Raw genomic sequence first — 20,788 nt, 5'->3', positions numbered from 1 at the left:
CGATGGACACCTAGGCTGTTTCCGTGTCTTGGCTGGCTATTGTAAGTAGTGCTGCTATGGACACTGAGGTACATGTTACCTTTTTGAATTGTGGTTTTCTCTGCACATGTGCCCAGTAGTAGGATTGCTAAAGAACAAATACATGGATACCAAGGGGGAGGAGGGTGGGTGGAATGGGAGATTGGGACTGATACACTATTGATACGATGCATGAAATAGGTAACAATGGAGAACGTGCTGTACAGCAGAGTGAAGTCTACTTAACACGCCGTAGTGACCTGGACGGGAAGGACGCTCAGAAGGGAGGAGATGTATGTGTATGTACGGCCGATTCATTTTGCTGTACAGTAGAAACTAACACAACAGTGTAAAGCAACTATACGCCAATAAAAATTAATTTAAAAAAAGTACACGCCCTTGCCAGCAGGTGAGAGGTGGTGACATATTTCCATTGAAAAGCATGGCGGGTCCCTGCAGAAAATGTCTAGTCACCCACTGACCAGGAAAAATGAGTCAGAAATAAAAGTTGGAAGCCGAGGAAAGCATCCGGCATCCCGTCAGTCTTTGCCATGAGGCCCCCTCCATCCTAGCACTGTGTCCTTCTTCCCCGTGGTCTTGAGCAGTTTCTCTCCTGCAGGAAACACAGAAGGACGTCCATTGGGAAGCAGCTGGACTGGGATGAAAGCGTCCCCAGAGCATGTCTTCTGGGCTGTGTCCTTTCCTTCCTCCGGCCCAGCATCCTTGGCTCCTCACTACTTCTCAGCAGTCGCCCTGCCCGGCTCTTTGAAACTTGATTTCTTTTGGTTCTTAAATGCCTTTCTGATTTCTTCTCTGCCTCTTTGCCTTGACCTTCAGAATTTCAGGTCATCTGCTAGCCTACCCTACCTGCCCTAACTCTGTGTGTGAGGGTGTGTGTGTGTGTGTGGATGGGTGTGAGTGTGTGTGTGTCTGTGTGTGTTCCTGGCTCCTCAGTTGGCCTCAGCACACCTATACCTCAGACTCCCTATCTTTCCAGCACTACGATCCTGGTCTGCAAGTTCCCTGTGGACTAGTGTCTTCTCAGTAGTCTGCTGGATGCAGCTCACACGGGTGCCCATAATTAAGTCTTCAGAAAAACTGCAAGCTGGTTGTTAAGCCATTAGTATCTTAGAAACAACTATGGTGAGACAGTATGTACACTACAGAAATCAGCAAGAGCTACAATCAAGGGTTCTTCCAACCCCAAGAAAGCCAGCTGTTAAACATTCAAAAGCACATGGAGGCTTTGAACTTTTGTTCCCTGCCTTGCCCCTCAGCCCAGGTTCTTACACCATAAAATATATTCATTCTCATATGAGTGTCAGCATGTGATGGAAGCATATAAATGTGGACCATCATCAGAAGCATCAGTGACTAATGACCAGAGGAGGAGAGCAGCAGTCCAGGAAGGCTTCCTGGAGGAGGGAGATACTGAATCCATAATTACTCTCCCTCAGTCCCACATTGTTCTTTCGGCCTACACTTCCTGAAATCCTACAACATGCCAGACTCTTTACAAACACTGTTGTTGTTGTTCAGTTGCTCAGTCATGTGCGACTCTTTAGGACCCCATGAACTGTAGCATTCCAGGCTTCCCAGTCCTTTGCTATCTCCCAGAGTTTGTTCAAACTCATGTCCATTGAGTCAATGATGCCATGCAACCATCTCACCCTCTGTTGCCCTCTTCTCTTCCTGCCCTCAATCTTTCCCAGCATCAGGGTTTTTACCAATGAGTCAGCTCTTTGCATCAGGTATCCAAAGTACTAGAGCTTCAGCTTCAGCATTTACAAACATGATCACATTAAGTCGTTGCCGGAGGAGTACTCTGAGGCTGCCCAAGGTTACTGGGAGACCTATCAGAGCCCAAACTCAACCCCAGGGCTTTCAGGCTCCAAAGCTCTCTCTCCACCATATCCTATTCCATGGATGTCAGACTCTTGACATTTCTGGTCCTGAGTTCCAGACTCCCAACCTTTGCCATCAGCCAGTGGCAGCTAGGGAAGGAACAGCTGGGAGAAGCCATGGCAGGGGAAGAGGGCTGTGAAGACAGGCACAGCACTCTGCTAGAGAGCTGGGAAGACCAGAGTCAGTCGTGGAAGCCCCCGCCAGCACGCCATTCACGAGTTACCAGCTGCCACCACTCTGCCAGTGCCCCGTCCTCATTGAGAGGGGCGGCTGCAGTGCCTGCTTCTGTGTGTGGGTTTTATGGGGCTGGGAGGGAAGGGCCAATCCCTCTTCCACCAGTGTGCAGGCTCAGAAATAAATTAAAGCCTTGCAAGTGGAGGAGAGAGCAGCCGCATCTCCACAGAGCAGCATCTCCAGGCGCAGAGCGCCAGCAACACCTCAGCACAGGCACTGCCAGTGACAGACACCGTGCCGCTCAGAAACCACATCCCACTCCACACGCATCCCCTCTCTACCTGGGGACAGAGGAAGAGGTTAAGGGACAGCAGAGCAACGCCGGCCCATGTACTCTGGGAGGTGGGAGGCCGTGTGTCAAACAGGGCAGACAAGGACAAACAGCACATCTAAAGGAGCTGGGGGTGCAGGGGGACGGGTGGGGAGCAAGAGGTCAAAGCACAGTGAGCTTCTGAATGTTGAACAGATTTCCCAGGAGAAGCAAAGACCCGGACGTCTAGCCCTTGACAATTTCTATAGCATACACACTCTCTCATCGTGGCTGATTTAAGCCACCCGTGGTTTCACAACTGGTTCTCATCTTCGTGAGCTGGCTCCAGCAGACCACTGAGAAGACACTGGTCCACAGGAAGCTTGCAGACCAGGACTGTAGTTGTGAATTCCAGGAACGCACATGGTAAGTAGCAACAACAACCAACAGAATTGTCCCTCCCTGCACTCAGAGAGCCTATCACGAGGGGACCAGCCAGCCAGCCTCATCTGTACCCTCTCCATCCTCGGCTACACTGCCAGTCTGTCCACAGCCCATACCCTCTGCCCCCTCTCCTCCCATCACATCTGCCCTCTGCTCTGGCCAACCCTCCTCCCGTGCTCTGGACTCTGGGCCCTCCCTCCTTCTCAGAGACATCTGTCCCTGAGTATGCCCTCTTTCTCCCCATCCTTAGCCTTCCCCTCTCTACTTCCTCCTTCCCATCAGTGTTTGAATGTGTACTGGTATCGTCCTCTTCTATTAAACCAACTTCTGATTCTTCATCCCAGCCCCATCCCTCGTGCCTCCTTCACAAGCAAACTTCTCGAAAGTGTGGTCTGCTCTCACTGCCCACCCTTCCTCATATCCCATTCACTCCCCACGTCCCAACCTTCTGGCTCCTGCCTCATCACTCCCCTGAAAACTCAGGGAAAGGCCAGCAAGGACTTTCCACAGATATGGACGTCTCATAATTCTTATCTTCACTCCCAGGAACAAAGAGAAAAAAAAAATCAAACACTTTACTCAGTCTGTGTGGAAAACAGCAATTATCCAAGTCCTTCCAGGAGAAATGCTAGTCAAGTTGCAAAGGCTGGTGGGCCACTTGACTCAGAAGTTCTTTAAATTGGCTGTGAACAGTAGCAGGCAGAATGGCATTAAATCAAGAATACAATACAAGGGTATATAATAGGAAGGGGAAGAATTGGAGGTTGGAGAGAAGGTGCAAGGTTGAACCTACTGCTCTGGGTATTTCAGGGAGAAAGAAGAAGGACGTCTTGGTGGAATGGCATTGATAATGCCTTTAGAAAACTGTTCTTGAACCTCAGGAGATATTTAACGGGTGATTATGAAGTATGCAATGTTGGCTGTCTCTGCCTCCCCCATGAAACCTCCAGTAAATGCCACAAGGCTCACTAATGCATCGGCATGAATGGACTGCGGGAGGGGGAGCTCAAAGAGAAAAATAAGGGGACAGCTGACATCTGGGTTACACCAGCTACAGCAGGGAGGAATGACAAGTGAATTCAGCAAAAATGTTTTATTTCTACATCTATTGTCAAGTCTAATTATTGGTTGAAATTAGAGGTTCTGCCCTGATCATGGCCATGAATAAATAAAAATATGTTTGAATTTCAGCAGATGTCATTGAATTTCACATATCTTTCCCATCCCAGAAAGGAAAAGAAAGATCCAGCTAGCCCTTTCATGCACTGACATCCACACTTAAGGCACAGAAACTCGCTCCAGAAATGATTCACTTGACCAAAGACGTGAAACCAGAATTCCTGAATTTTCTCTCTAGCTGTGAAAACTATATATATCGATATTAAGGCCAAATTTGGCAAGAAAATATTAGTTCGTGAAAGCAGTTTTCCTTTGTGCTCCACACGTGTGCAGTATTCACACAGTTGGTCAACTCATAACAGATACCAAGAGCCTACGCTGGGCCAGGGACTGCAAGTGTCACGGAAGTAAAGACGGAGATGCATAACATGTGGGTTTTGCCTTTGAGGAGTCCATTAGTTAACGCCTTCAACATTTGGGAGACTGTAATCTGGGTATAGTCAACTGATGTTCTCGTTCAAGTTCGTGATGAAGGAGGACATCACTCAGGGCCCTCCCCTATGAGCTGCCCTGAGGTTCAGCTTGATCAGGACCATCTCCCTAGCCCTGACCCTCTTCCTCCCACCCACTAATGTGTCTCTGCTTGCACTGTGCCAGCTCGGTCCTTCTGCTGCCACTGTTGGCAGAAGTGCACAACTTGAGATTGGGTCCAGGAACCGAGTAACTGAATTACTGCCTTCGCTGTTCATCACTCTCAGCAGTTGTGCATGTGCGTGGACGCCAGCATAGATGTAGCAAGTTTCAGCAGCACCGTGATTAAGTTCTCTGATGAAGCAGCTTCTGGATGCGATGGCTCAATAGAGCCAGGCTCCCAACTACATCACGGGTGGGATTTTTCTGTACTTGGGGCTGTACCAGATTAACCTGTACCTGCCTACCTACTCCCCAAAGGCATACTTCCCTGTGGCCAAGCCCTGCTAAGGCTTTTGAAGCAGAATTCAAAAGATTCAAGAATCAAATTCCTAGAAGTTTTGACTATGAAACGTTATTCAGCCCAACTTTCTGCCTTCGGCTACTTTATTTGGAGTAAACCTCCTTTTAAGTGAAAAGATAAGAATTTTCTTTGTCAACGGATGATCTTAAGTAGAACAATTAATACGCATTTGGTCTTACCTTTTATACAAGAACAGAAAGGAAAACAAGACAAATATATAGAGATGATAAGAACAAATCTTCGTTTATGCTAGGCTCTACGCTACATTCTATCATTTAATCCTCATATTGTTACTATAGAGTAGGCACTATGTTTCTACCCATTTCACAGATTTGAGAACTGAGGCACTAAAAGATTAAGGCTGAGGATGCTCGGCTAGTTAGTGGCAGAGCCAAGACTTGAACCAGTTGCAGAACCTCTTTACCACTAGTCTTCTTCTACTAGACCTACTAGACAGATCTGAAATTCACCTCTATTCTGACCAAAGTGTAATTTCATTGTGTCATTCAAGCTAGGGGCTAGTCACTGGAGGTCTGATATATGTGGACAAATATTCCAGATGCATGGCCTCCCATCTCCTTCACTTGTTTAGTGCACTTGTTAGGGTCTGATCAGCCCATCAACAAGTCAACAAATAGTAATGGCCTCATGGTCTTAATACTACTTGCAGGGACTCCTCCAAATAAATCTTCTGCCCCAGCCATGTTCCCATTTCACATCCCACTCATCACCTCCCACGGGCATGTCTCTGGTTGGCTATCTGTCTTCATGTGTATTTAATTGTGCCAATCCAGTTTCTGCCACGAGGTTTATAAACTGTACAGGGGCAAAGACCATGTGCTTGTATTTCTTGGTCTCTGTTTATAATTCCAAGACTGCAAAGAGGTGTTGCAGGATAAATACATACAAAAAGGCTGAATCTACTTATGATCCCAAATTCCAGTGAATTCAGGAGTTGAATATAATCATGAGATAACATCAAACAACTATAATGAAAAAAAAAAACTAGAATGATATATAGGTTGGGATCATCTATGCTAAAAAAGTTACATTTTCCTGTTTACCAAGTTGTTTGAGCAATGTGGAATCATGATACCAAAACATGCTATAAAGCCTTCATCTCCCCAGTATACAATGTATTTGGTTGCAAAAATAAAGACCAAGGTCAACACAGCTTCAAACTTAATCTCTGATTCCCAGGAGGGCAGGAAGCAGTATTTCCAAGCAAAATATAGAGCCCTCAAAACATGAGGTTCAAAGATTCTTTGCAAAATGCTTGTTTGTGTTGAGAAAATTCCAGCCCAACGAGAATCAGATGGGTAGATGCACCAAATACTGAAGACAGGCCTCAAGGCAAAGCATACAAACACTCTCTCTGGTGCACACTAAACTCAGGAGTGATCCTCCAGTCATTACGAGCAGAGAAATGTCCCACCAGAGTTTTCCAAATAGCAAACTCTTAGTCCTATGATTGTTTCTATTATTTGCCATATTTTCTGTCCAAAACCCTCTCTAGTTCCTCCATGGTTAGCAGCTTTTATAGCCCAAGATAAGTGTCCATCCCTTTTAATTTTCATTGTTGCATCTGTTTTGCCATTTCTCTGCAGCAGGTTGTATTACAAAGGAAGGATTAATGAGGAAATGGATGCAAACATTTTTATTTCAAATAGCAGCCCTCAGACAAGATCTGGAAAACGGAATCAAGCCATATGATTGTAAAAGAAAAAAAAAATCCTCGCCATCCAACTATTGGGCATTTTGCCATTATTTGTGAATAGCATGTAAATACAAACAACTTAACTGGGGTGGGGAGAGATGTACATTTTTCATTTGTGTCTGGCTAATCATTTTTTTTTATTATTAATTTGGTCCCTTTTATTTCACATAAATGTCATCTCAAGCACCAAACATCAACAAATAAGATCGTTTATCTTGCTGGGGAAAGCAAAACACTGCGTTGCCATTCAGAGAAGGCAGCTGACGTCCCTAGCGCACCACTAATAAAGAAGGCCTTCAGAACGAAAAATAATCATTTTCTATTACTTTCCACCATGCCTCATCCATAAACACAGGGCCGCTGGTAATTACATTTAGCGAAGAAGCATGCTCTGTGTATTACAATTTCCTGAAGTGAACAAAACCCTGAAGAACACCCCAGACTGGGGGGTTTGAAATGAAAAGAAGAGGGAAATGGTGGATTGCCCTCTCCTGGGGCGCCTCTCTGAGCCACCGCCATCCAAGGGCAGAGGATGAGGAAGGAGGAAAGGGAAGCCCGGGTTTTTCAGGAGATTTTTCTCCTTCCTCGTCCTGGTCTGGGTGAAGAGGCAAGGGAAGCAGTGATGGATTTACACGAGAAAGCCAAGACTCCAGGGCAGCAGGGGTACACTGGTCTAGCCCCACCGCTCACGCGCCCAAGAGGGTGGTCAGAGGATTTGAGCGCCCAGACACGTGGGACAGCCGTGTCCGCGCGCACGCGCACACACGTGCTGGGCAGGGAGGCGGCAGGGATGCGCGCATAAATCCACCGCAAGCCCCCTGACTCCACGCTTCCCTGTCGCCGGAGCATTTGGCTCGCCTGCCCGTGCGGCCTCCTCTGCCAAGCAAGGCACTGACTCCACGGGAGAACCGTCCTGTCGATCTCTGCAGGAATATAAGACCTTTTTTTTCCAAGGAAAATGTTCCCCAACTCTGCAAGGGAGGTTGGCAGTACATCTCCAACTCTGGCCTGTCTTTTTAATACCCCTACAATAGCTCCGTTGGACTGAGACCAGCTGTTGGTGCATTACCATTTGTAAATGCTTAAAACAGCTACTCCTTGTTTTCTTGGCAACACTGACTGTGGAAAAAAATAAAAAAGAAGCTAGCTCCAGCCACTTCCATTCAAACATTAAGAAGCACCGACTGCCAGCTTTGGCATCCACCAGCCATTGTTTGCATGGCTCTCTTCAACAAGTTTCTCCTCACCCCACTATTTCTTCACACACCCCTCCACAGAAAAAGAACAAGAAAGAAAATCAGTGGAGAATATTCCATTCCCCTTGGTCCCAACTCTTAAGTCCCCAACAATCACGGCCTTAGTCTTCCCCTGAAAGAAGACAGAGGAGCCCAAAGAACGCTTTATGTCTGGGTCTTTTCTCTTATCTGGTTTTGTCCTCTGTTCTCCCCAGGCGGGTTATCGTTTTACAGGCACTCCATGGAAGATGAGCATCTTCCCAATGCCTGTGAGAGTTTCCCAGGGAGACCGCCCCCGCCCCACCTCGCTTTTTTCCCCCCACTCTGAATGTGTGCGGTGAGGTCGCCGCCTTTTGTAAGATCCCAGCCAGGACACAATTTGGGGGTGACGAGCACACGGCCAAAATCCACGTCACCCCCTACAGATGGGGGCCACGCTGAAGAAAGGCTCTTCATTTGGCCCATCTCTCATCTCACCAAAGCCCACCCGTCGCCATCTGCAAGAAGAGTCAAACTGCCAAAGGCAGTACTTGGTGACTCAAAACAGATGAGGAATTGCTCCCAAAGCCGGCGAGGCCCATCCGGGCTCCCGGTCCCACCAGGGCCGCTGCTGGCAGGGGCAGCCTCCGGAGCCACATGCCCATCCATCCCGCATCCGCGCTCCACACGCCTCGAGCAGTAGCCGCCCGGGAGGACAGGCGCCTCCGTGCCCAGGGCTGCTGAGGCCGGGACAATAGGTTTCATGTGCCATCTCCCTGCGCGCGTGCCCTTCTGTTCAATGGCCTCCCCCACCAAGGGCAGTGGTGGCTGCATCTGTCCTTGCTTCTTTAGTGCGGTTTCTGGGCACACGAGGGAGAGGTCTGTCAGCCTCACACACACTCTTGGAGTGGAGTGAATTTAAGAAGCCAAATGTTACTGCAGGGCTGAAATTCGGCACATAAGCTCCAAGCAGAAGGAGAGTGCACGAACCTGGGTCCCTCAGGTCCAGAGCTTTGGGGGGACGATTTGGCCCAAGACTAAAAAGTCCCGTGGTGTTCATGGAAGTGTTCCACCACCAGTTCTTACACTGAAGGAGGAGACCTGGGAAGGATAGTGCAAACTAGCAGACAACCCAGAAAGCCTAGATACCCCCTCCCCGGGAGCATAAAAAAGCCGCAGGGCACACGGGAACGCTTGTCAGTGATCAGCTCAGGACCAGACATCCATGTCATGTTTCAGGGTCTGAATGGTCTCTCCCATAAAAATCCAGAAGTTGGGTCCCTTCAGTTCTAGAAGTCTATGTCATCGCCTTCCTAATTTTCTTGAACTCTGGCTAATATGAGTCGGGGTATGCCCCAGTCTAAAGATACTCAATGTATATAAATTCAAACACAGATTATGAAGCTTCCTTTGAAATGTAAAACTCTCCCAATTCATTTGATATCAGATCTATAAAAATCAATTTCTGCTCAACTTTTCAGGAAAAGATGATAAATTATTTGAACTCTATCAGATTTGATGCTCTTGTGTCCGATTCAGCTGTCAGTTCCCAGGCCAATATGCAGTAGGTTCATTACACACATTGTCTATTAAATGGGACAGATTTAAGGTCCAAAATGGAGTCCCTGGGAAGACAGCATAGGTGCCTTGAGAAAGCTGAAGTGGTAGAATAGGTCAGTCAGGGACTAAAAACTGGCCCAGGGCAATTACAAAGCGGATTATTCACCTGCAGTTAATTGGAAGCCAGGCAACTATAATAAAAATAAACTTAAATCTGTGGGTTTTACTAAACCTCAAAATGGATTTATTAATACTGAGACCAAAAAAATACCCTAAGGGTCCCTCAAACCTCGGTCAGTCTGTCATATCGGGTACAATTCCTTCTAGCAACCCCGATTCACATAAATCCCCTCAGCAGAGCTTTGTCTGAGGCACCACCTACCAGGCCCTCTTCACGCTTGTTTAACTGTCCCCACTCCTGGGCTGAAAGCCCTGAGGGCTGAGACTGTCCATTGGATCCCCAGAGCCCTGCACAAAAGCTTCTCCAGTCAAGAGAGATTTGAGGGGGAAAAGGCACAAGAAGACTTGACCCTCTGCGCTCACTCAGATCCCTTCTCTTCATTTTGTCTGAAGGCCTTGAGGACTTAACTTGTGATATCTGAGGAGATGGTAAGAAAGGAGGAGCACAGTGATACCAGAGAAAACAAAGCAATTCCTCTGTCATCAAGAGCCAGGGGTGGAACCGAGAGCCGAGTCAGGCTTGGTCTCTGACCTCAGCCCTTCCTTATGGCGGTCAGCCCTCCAGGGACTCAGCATCAGGAATTCCTACCAACGCCTGAACAACAGCGATGGAGAGGCTGGATGAGGACACGTCCTGAGAAGCCCTCGAGCCGCAGTGTGAGTCGGTCACCAGCACACAGGTGGCCACAGCCCCTGGGATCTGACAGCGCTGAGAAGAGACACAGCAGGCGCTGTGTGTGAAACAAGGCTCTGAGCACCTCGTTCAGTCCAACCTCACCACAGCCCTGCGGGGGGCACGGGGCAGTGTGAGATCTACACCCACTGCACAGATGGGGAAACTGAGGACAGAGGGATTTATTAATGTGCCTGTCGTTATACAGACAGTGAAGAGCTGGCTGGCCTCCAGGCCTTCAGCTGTGCACTGAACCACGGCGGTTCGTGAAGGCCACCAGCTGAGGTTAGCCCCTGGGAAGGGCAGTAGCAAAGAAGCTTGTCCCCATACTGCACAGAGCCCCGCAGGGTGTGAGGAGTGCAACGGGGGCCTCACGAGAACACCCCAAAGCAGACCTGTCTGGCGAGGTCTGCTGTCATCACCACAAATCTATTTGTCCAGCACTGAGTCAAGTCAAAGCGAATACTTGCAAGGCAGTACCAGGCTGATCATGCCACCAGCCTCCCTGCCGCAGGGGACACGGGCATCCCTCACACCCCCACTCTCTCAAGTCCTCAGCCAGCGAGCAGACATGCAGTACTTTCCCTCTGTCTGTCTTGCCTATAAGGTCCTATAACCAAGCCAGTGTTATCACATAATACCATCCAGTCTCCACCGAAGGCCGCATGACTTGACAGCTAGCAGGGGGGATCCAGAAGCCTGATTACCTGACCTGAAACCTTGACTTGCCCGTTTAGGAGCTGTGTAGTCCTAGACAGATTTCTTAACCTTCTGTGCCTCAGTTTCCTCATCTATAAAATGGGGATTAGAAAAGCACCAACCTCCAGGGGTAGATTGTGACAATTCACCAGCTGCCTTGTCCTACAAACACCCCACCCCACAAAGCCCAGACACTGCCTCTCTCCCTCTAAGTCACTTGTCAGCCTCTCTCCTGGTCTATTATTTTTTTAATATGTATTTATTTATTTGGCCATGTCAGGTCTTTGTTGCAACACTCGGGATCCTTCGTTGCAGCACATGGACTCTAGTTGTGATTATGCAGATTTCAGTAGTTGCGGTAGGTAGGGTTAGTTGCTCCACGGTATGTGGGATTTTAGCTCTCCAACCAGTGATCAAGGTGGATTCTTAACCCCTGGACCACCAGGGAAATCCCCTTTCCTGGTCCACTTTCAATGGTAGGTGGGTGTTGCAGCAGACACCCACCTTTTAAGGGTCCTGTTCCTACCTCCAGGGCCGTGTAATAGAGTGGCAAGGTGTAGATTCAAAGTAGAACCCAGTTCACATCTCAGTCCTGCCAGCGTGGAATCTGGACACATAATATAGCCCCAGCATGACCCAGGCAGTAAACCACGTGTTCAGGGCACAGGCTCAGAGTCGGCCTGCCTGGGCTTAACTCCCCCTACAGCACCACTAACTGTGTAGCCTCAGTGAGTTACTCAGCAGGGCCTGCTTCAGTGGCCTCCTCTATGAAGTGGGGGTGGCATCACAAGGCACCTGGCGGGACTGCCATGAGGACTGAGAGGACACACAGGTACCTAGACACCTGCTAACCCCTCTCCCCACTTCCTCGGTCTCTAGGCTGAGAATGGTGGTACCTGCAGTGTTGAGGGGTCGGGGGTAGGGTTGAGCCAGGTGATGGGTGTGGCATGCAGAGCCCTGGTCTCACACACATTCAGCCCTTGACAAATGACAGTCCCTCTGTTTCCCATGCCTCTCTCTGTCTATACCTCAGATCAGAGGCTCCACTTTGATTCTCCCTACCAGTGATTCTCCCTACCAATGGGCTTCCCTGGTGGCTCAGAGGTTAAAGCGTCTTCCTGCAATGCGGGAGTCCCGGGTTCAATCCCTGGGTGGGAAGATCCCCTGGAGAAGGAAATGGCAACTCACTCCAGTATTCTTGCCTGGAGAGTCCCATGGATGGAGGAGCCTGGTGGGCTACAGTCCATGGGGTTGCAAGGAGTCAGACACGACTGAGCAACTTCACTTTCACTTTCTTTCACAAACGATTCTCAACCATCACTCATACCCACTAAAATCCCACCTCCTCCACAAGCCTTTCAAGATTCATCTAAAAACATCCCCAGCCCTTTCCCAGCACGGGTGTGGAGACATTCCTTGGGCTTTCTCCCTGCCTTCCCTCACCCCAGTCTTGTGTCTTTGATCTCTCAGGCAACAAATATGGGGGGAAAACTTCTAACATGCAATTTTCCCATGGCCTTTCTTCTAAGCATGTGGAGAAAGAGAATGAGTGAGCTCTTTGGTGTCTCTTCACATAAGGACACTAATTTTTTTGGACCAGGGCCCCACCATTATGACCTCATCTAAACTTTTATTATTAATACTTCCTTTGAGGCCCCATCTCAAATACAGCCATGCTGGGAGTTAAAACTTCAACTTATGAATTTTTGGAGAAACAAACACACAGTCCATAATACACACCAGTATTTCTTTGAGGTGGGTATAGAGTTTACCAGTGATGAGATGGGATCTTTACCCCAGGTCACACAGTCAGTAAGTGGGCAGTCATACACCTCCAGAGACTGAGTCTTAACCTTCCCAAAGTTCAAGTGTGAATTTGAAAGAAGGGCCTTATGAAGACCACAGGAGCTGGACATGGAGCTCCCCAAGAGCCCTTCAGGGATTAAGGAGATCCAGAATAAAGGGGTGGTTCTAGTGCGATGGAAGGGTTCCAGGAGACCTCCCTCCCACCTCAGGTTTTCAGGAAAGTTGTACATGATACCATAAAATGTGCTTGTTTACAGAGAATGTATTTTTACATAATATTCACTCAGCAAACAGAGAGCACCTGCTACATGCACAGTACTGCTTTTGATGCTTGTGTGTCCAGTACTGGGGCTTCCTGGGGGCTCAGATGGTAAAGAATCTGCCTGCAATGCAGGAGACCAGGGTTCAATCCCCAAATTGGAGAGATCCCCTGTAGTAGGAAATGGCACCCCACTTCAGTATTCTTACCTGGAAAATTCCATGGCCAGAGGAGCCTGGCAGTCCATGGGGCCACAAAGAGTCAGACACGACTGAGCAGCTGAGTACACACACACATCCAGAACTGAACAATTATACCTGAATTCTGCTCCCAAGGAACTCTGGGTGCCGTGGTGGGCCACAGACAAATGGGCAACCTCAGTCCAGTGCGAAGCGTCTGGCCAACACTGGGTGGGATGCGCTACCCAGCTTGGGAGCTGTGCAGGGCTGGAATGAAGAGGCTTTACTCTTTGAAGAACAAAAGGCTTAGCTTTCGCATTGACAGAGCCTACACACTAACTCGCCATGCAAAGATAAACAAAATGGCCAGTGTGGGTATGTGATTGACTTGACCATAACAGAGGTTAAGAATGCTGAGTCCTGCCTTTGTCCAGAATGGCCTCGATTCAGTCCATTTTGTTAGACACTCATTGACTGTCTACCAGTAGCAGCAGAACCCCATGCTAGGCACTGGGCAAGCGTTTGGGAGAATATTGAAAAGAAAGGTCCTTCCAACAGCAAAATGGCTCTGACCACAATGAAAAAGGCCCATGCCCTTGGATCCTCTGACGGCTCAACTCTGAGATGAAAACCATACTCGAACCTCAGTCTTGACCTTGACCTAGCCTGCTGAAGGTCAGCAATCTCTCCCGCCATCCCAGTCCGAGCTGGAGAGGTGAGAGGAAAAGACAGAAGGTTTTATTCTACCACCCAAGCCACGCCTGCCAAGTTCTCCCCACAACTGCTTCAAAAAAAAAAAGATGAAGTGAAAGGGAATTGGAAAAATGGAACCCCCTACATCCCAGAAATATTACTTTCATGAGCTGTATGAATTATTTAACAGACAGCTGAAAAGACCAAACTCAACAGAAGAATACAAAAACCAGCTCGGTACAGACACCTTCCCCGAAGCCCATGACAATGAAATGTATTTTATGCCACAGATCAACCTGCCAGGGAAGGAGGCTTCCGAGACAGATGCCCACAGGGATCATTAGCCCCTTATCTCTCAACCCTTTGCCACCAGCATCCAGATCTCCGAGCCTGGGCAACCCAGAGGGAGAAAAGCTGAAAAGTGTGTATATTGTAAGTGTTGGTTAAACAACCCTACCGTATTCTTATTTGCTGGAGGTTTTAGGGAGCAGATGTAGGACTGGCAGGGCTTGGAGCTGGCGATATTGTTCTAGCTCATTCGGCGCCAACAGGGAAAGGGGGGGAAAAAAGCCACACACGCAGACACAAAAAGCCGCATTTGGTGTGTGCGCCTGGGTGTGCGTGCTCGCCGCTGCGCCATCCGCTCGTCCAAGGTTCCTTGGAGTCGAGCTGACCGATGCAAAACCGGGCTTGGGGCCGGGCCAAGAGAAACAGAACTTCTCCCAGAAGCTGCAGGGGGTGTCTCTCCGCAGCCGCGCTCTGCGAGCATCTCTCCTGTAGGCGCGAGGGGGCTGGGGCGGCGAGTCGCCCACCGCAGGCTTGGTGCTCTCAGTTGCGAGAGAAAGGGCAAACAAATGGAGAACCGACCATAAAGGCGGCCAGCAGCAGTGAGGCAGCGCTGCAGCTGCCAGGCAATAACTTAGATAGTTACAGCTGCCATCACCTAGTTCATGCAAGCTTTTTAATATCTTTTGGCAGCTCTTGGTGTCACAGCACAAAGGGAGGGTTGGCACTTTGCAGCACACTTTGTTTGACATAACTGTAGGCAGGACCCAGCTGATACCTTCAGCAATGCGGATGGGTTTTGCTCTTAAGGTGCATTTCAGCCGATCAAACGCTTCCCCCCCCAGCCTCCTTTTTCTCTCCTCCTGCCACCCCACTGCTTGCGTTCAGGGCACACAACACCACTAAATCACACGTTGGGAAGCAGATCAGATGAATGGGAGGATTCGGCGGGTGCAGCATAAGGTTGGCCCATAAGCATCCAGGCAAGAAGGCGAGGAAAGCAGGGCGCAGAAAACAGGGAGCAAAGAAAGGAAGGGGAAAAGAGGAAAGAAAATGGATTCAGTGAGCTCCAGAACCCTAATGCCTTACCAAGAGACTCAGTTCCTGCTTGCCCACGCCTCCACTCACCGGATTTTAAGATAATCAGAATCCCACCATCTTGCTTCCTGCTCTTCACTTGTTACCGTTCTTCACTGCTTGCCCACTCTGCCACCTTTCCACCCACCTTCCCAACTCTAGTTTCTTCCAGGTATCTGCCTGCTCTGTGTGATTCTTCCAAGGACCAATAGCTAAGAAAGCACTCTGTAGAAGCCCTTCCCAAGCCTAGGGAGTTGTCATGACAATTCCCCGAGATCCCTCCACCAAGCCAGGCAGCCTTGTTTGGCAGATCTAGGATCCTTGCTGAGACTTAGAGAAATAGTCCTCTCTGAGACCCCATGGCACAGATGGGCAGGAAGCAACACGTGGGCAAAGGAGAAGCAGAAAAATGCGGGGGGAGACAGGAGAGGAGAGAGAGGTTAGGTGGACACTCTGCCGGAAGTTAGACAGCAGTGGGGCCACCAGACTCAGTGGTAAAGAATCCACGTGCCAAGCAGGAGACACAGGTTGGATCCCTGGGTGGGGAAGGTCACCTGGAGAAGGAAACGGCAACTCACTTCAGTATTCTTGTCTGGAGAATCCCATGGACAGAAGAGCCTGGCGGGCTACAGTCCATGGGGTCTCAATGAGTCTGACGTGACTGAGCGACTGAACAAAAGCAGCAGGGCCACCTGAATGCAAGAGCCCGACCTTTGCTAAGAAGGTCTTTGCTTCCCTCTCAGCCTTCTCCACCTGGTCTACAGTAGCCTGGCCTAGGATCACTTGATTCCACCAGATTCTACATAAATCATTAAGGACACTCTGTCTTCTCCAGAGGGAGTGTGGCAGGTGGTCTGCGGCTGCCAAGCCTTGGACGAGTGTGGGAGTCAGGGTGTGTAAGGTTGGAGCCTGGCTCCCTTATCCGCACATAGTCCTGCTTGGCAAGAATCTTTGCTTCTCCTGGGCTCTAAGGGAGACATAAGATTCTGTGCTTTCATCGTGCATTCATTTCATGGTCTGTATTTGCTATTGTTGTTCAGCCACTAAGTTGTGTCTGACTCTTCAGGACCCCATGAACTGCAGCACGCCAGGCTTCCCTGTCCTTCACTTATCTCCCTGAGTTTGCTCAAACTCACGTCCACTGAGTTAGTGATGCCATCCAACCATCATACGCTGTCACTCCCTTCTCCTCTTGCCCTTAATCTTTCCCGCATCAGGGTCTTTTCCAGTATTTATTTATTGGTTGTTAATAAAATGATGGCGAGGCAGCACGTGCTACATGGTTTGGATTCAGTAAATGTCAGTTTCCCATTTTCTGTTCCAACACGCCTCCAAACTTTCTCTCCCCACCATCACTGCTGTCTGCTCAGGGAACACAAGCTCATTGTTACATCGATTTGAGAAAACACCAGTGCAACTCAGCAGGCAGCCACTGTCTACCTGACCATCCCTTAAATAAATAAATAGCATTTATTGATCACTTACTTCATGACAGGCACTGTTCAACCAGTTTACATCAATTAGCTCAATTAATCCTCTTTACAATCCCATAAGGAGGACCCATTATTATTCCTACTTTCTCAATGAGGAGACTGAGAAGAGAAAGGTTAAATGACTTGCTATAATTTCTTCAGTTCAGTTCAGTCACTCGGTCATGTGCGACTCTTTGTGACCCCATGGCTGCAGCACGCCAGGCCTCCCTGTCCATCACCAACTCCCAGAGCTTGCTCAAACTCATGTCCATCAAGTCAGTGATGCCATCCAATCATCTCATCCTCTGATGTCCCCTTCTCCTCCTGCCCTCAATCTTTCCCAGCATCAGGAGCTTTTCAAATGAGTCAGTTCTTCGCATCAGGTGGCCAAAGTATCGGAGTTTCAGCTTCAACATCAGTCCTTCCAATGAACACTCAGGACTGATATCCTTTAGAATGGACTGGTTTGATCTCCTTGCAGTCCAAGGGACTCTCAAGAGTCTTCTCCAACACCACAGTTCAAATTTCAAATAATTTCTTAAGCAAAGCCAATTAATGTAGAGAACTCATTATTTTACTAACTAGAGTTTTACTTACTCGGAGACAGAAGTAAAGTAATCTTTACTTATTCGGAGGGAGTCTTACTTGAAGGAAGTCAGAGTATGGTTGTCTAGGGTGTCTAGGCAGAAAATACAGCTTTAATGGCTGGAGACGGCACACCTCACTTAACCTGAGGTAACAATCCCTCAGCTAATCAGAGAGAGGGCCTGAGAGAGCTGCCCTAGAGAGAGCTGTGAATGTAGCTGTTTTATGGGGAGTCAAACATTATTCCTACCACCCCATTCATTCTTTGCTTACCAAACACTGCTTCCCTAGAAAGTGTAAAAGTATAGATCGATGTTTCCAAATTCCAGCTCCTACTCCCCAAATTCCTTACTAGAAAGTCAAAATGAATGGGATTTTCCTCTACCTTCAAGATTTGCTCTCAAGCTTAGACTTATGACTTCACCATGAAAGAAAACACCATATTCAGGTATCAGACTCCCATCCTCCCAAATGAAGCAAGAATATTTTATTTCTATGTGCCTATCCCCAGTCACAAATGGAGTGCCTCTGGGCCCGCCTGCACAGCAGCTTCCAAAACAAAATTTAGTACAGTCCCAGCTTGAGAAATGTTCCACCTCCTAGAGTCATGGCATTTCGTGTTATTATTCACTTATTATCATTCAAAACAAATAAGAATGATAAAACATCAGTTGGAGCCACTCCAGGACAGAAGGAACTGGAATATCTAATAAAAACCATAGTATTCCACAAATAGAAACTGTTAGAAAATGCAGAAAAACAATGGCAGAGGACATGTAGAACCTCCCCCCAGAGATCACCTGGAATAACACAGCAACTGTAAATATCCAGTCCCATCGACACAGAGAATATTGTCTAGGGCAATTCCAAACCTCAGAAGGATAAAGCAGAAAGTACCCAGCACGGTGCCTAGCGCACAGTAGGACATCATTTTTTGTTTTTTAGCTTCCTTCCCTTCACAGTGGCATTCGACAGAGCTTCCTTCAAACAGTCTAAACCCTCCAGATAAGGTTATTACATTTAGGAATTCTTTGTTCTGCACAAGAAAACATCCAATGACCCAACTTCCAGGAACTCTCATGACTCCACAAAGGGCCTTTAAAACCACATTTCAACCTGAGCAAATGTTTAACTCCAATTTGGAAACAAATCACGGGATGTTGAAAACCACCAACATTCCGAGACTGCCTTTACCAGGGGGAGACGATGCACAGTAGTGGCTGAGCCACCCTTGCTTGCTTCCCAGAGACGGTGGTGGTGAACTCTGCACAGAGCGAGGAGCCAGCCTTCGCTCGGGTCCCCTGCTGGTCTCCTTCCTGAATGCTCCTGTATTAACTCGCCCAGCCCGATTTAAATAGAGCCTTATTCCTGAGACGCCTGACTCTGGGGATACTGACCTCTTTGGTTACTAGGTGGAAGGATTAATTCACAGATGATTCACTTTACCTCCATCTATTTCTGGAAAGAAAACTGGCAGGACAGCGCAGACCTGAGGAGCCAACTTACCTGTCTTCCTGGCCTCTCTCCTTCACACTCTCAATGCTCAACTCCCACCGCCATTTTTACTCTGGAAAAGAGTTGGAAGAGAAAAGTGAAGCAGAGTAGAGGGTGAGACTATGAGACCAAATCCTAGTTGTTTTTATTCACAATAATGTACCTAATCCTTGCATGAAGTCAGGAAAATTCCTTTCCATCATAACATTACTAATATAGCCCCCCCAAAAAAAGTTAATGAAAGCAATCTAAATATCTAACAATTGGAAATTCACTAAGTACATCCAAATAATTGAAATCAATACAATAATTTAAAAGCTGTTCACAAAGATTTTGAGCCCTGAGGAAAGGCTGATGACATAAGGTTTGATTAAAAACAGGATACATTTACATACAGTTTAATCTCAGTTTTATAAATGTAGAAAATATACACAGTACTAGATAATGTTTTGTCTGCCAATAATCCTTTCCTCCCTCCGTCCCTATGTCCAGTTTTTCTGAGGACTTCACACACACACACACACACACACACACACAAACACACACACACTACACACTCCCACGCACACAACATACACACACTACACACACCGCATGCACACATACCACACCACACGCTGCAGATGGTGACTGCAGCCATGAAGTTAAAAGACGCTTACTCCTTGGAAGGAAAGTTATGACCAACCTAGACAGCATATTGAAAAGCAAAGACATTACTTTGCCAACAAAGGTCCATCTAGTTAAGGCTATGGTTCTTCCAGTCATGTATGGATGTGAGAGTTGGACTATAAAGAAAGCTGAGCGCTGAAGAATTGATGCTTTTGAACTGTGGTGTTGGAGGAGACTCCTGAGAGTCCCTTGGACTGCAAGGAGATCCAACCAGTCCGTCCTAAAGGAGACCAGTCCTGGGTGTTCATTGGAAGGACTGATGTTGAAGCTAAAACTCCAATACTTTGGCCACCTGATGCGAATAGCTGACTCGTTTGAAAAGACCCTGATGTTGGGAAAGATTGAGGGCAGGAGGAGAAGGGGACAACAGGGGATGAGATGGTTGGATGGCATCACTGACTCAATGGACATGAGTTTGAGTAAACTCTGGGAGTTGGTGATGGACAGGGAAGCCCGGCGTGCTGTGGTTCATGGGGTCGCAAAGAGTCGGACACGACTGAGTGACTGAGCTGAACTGAACACATGCACACTACACACCACACACATGCACACACACACACTACACATTCCCGTGTACACACTACACACATACTACACACGCCACATGCACACGCACACACACACACTACACACCACACACACACACACACACACACCACACACTCCCAGGCACACACCACACGCACACACTACACATTCCCGTGCACACACCACACACATACTACACATACCACACGCACACACACTACACACACACTACATATGCACATGCACACACATTCTACACACCACACACACGTACACGCACACACCACACACACACTACACACACCACACGCACACACACACACTACATACACCACACAGACACACACAGTTGCCATACAGAAAGTCATTATGCACAGTATGGCTGGCCCCTGACCACAGCTGATATGTCCAGGGTGGACGTCTGACCACAGCCAGGACAATCCTCTTCCTCCCCAGTAATCCTGGATTTGGAATGAAGAGAATCTGTCTCTTTGCAGCAGCAGAAACGACAGTACGGAGCGCCCAGGAGTTGCCCATGTGGGCCCATGTGTCCTAAACTGTAAGCCAGAGACCCAGCAGCTGGTCCATGGAGAGAAGACACAGGAAAGGGTAAATGCAGAGGAAAAGACGAGAGTCAGAGAAACGGAGTGTCCCGACAGCATGTCCTGCCTTCATCCTTGTACCTAAGGCCTGGCCCAGTTCCCTGCCCTCAGCATCAGTGAGACAGACCATCC

At 48.2% G+C, this 20,788-nt stretch overlaps 1 long non-coding RNA gene across 2 annotated transcripts in view; it reads right to left on the bottom strand.

Annotated features, from left to right (window-relative positions):
* The window catches only part of LOC147356167 (uncharacterized), a 126,047-nt gene that overhangs the window by 36,576 nt on the left and 68,683 nt on the right, over positions 1-20,788 (bottom strand). For both annotated transcript variants that reach the window (XR_015142659.1, XR_015142660.1), the window contains exon 3: positions 18,870-18,930. This is a non-coding gene — a long non-coding RNA (uncharacterized LOC147356167). The remainder of the gene's footprint in view (positions 1-18,869; positions 18,931-20,788) is intronic.

The sequence above is a fragment of the Bos grunniens genome, chromosome 16 (genome assembly GCF_055505025.1).
Source record: "Bos grunniens cultivar Pamir isolate PY7600 chromosome 16, Bosgru_T2T1.0, whole genome shotgun sequence".
NCBI classification, from domain to species: Eukaryota; Metazoa; Chordata; class Mammalia; order Artiodactyla; family Bovidae; genus Bos; species Bos grunniens.
The sequence above is the reverse complement of the archived record's forward strand: the minus strand, read 5'-3'. Positions and strand labels throughout refer to the sequence as shown.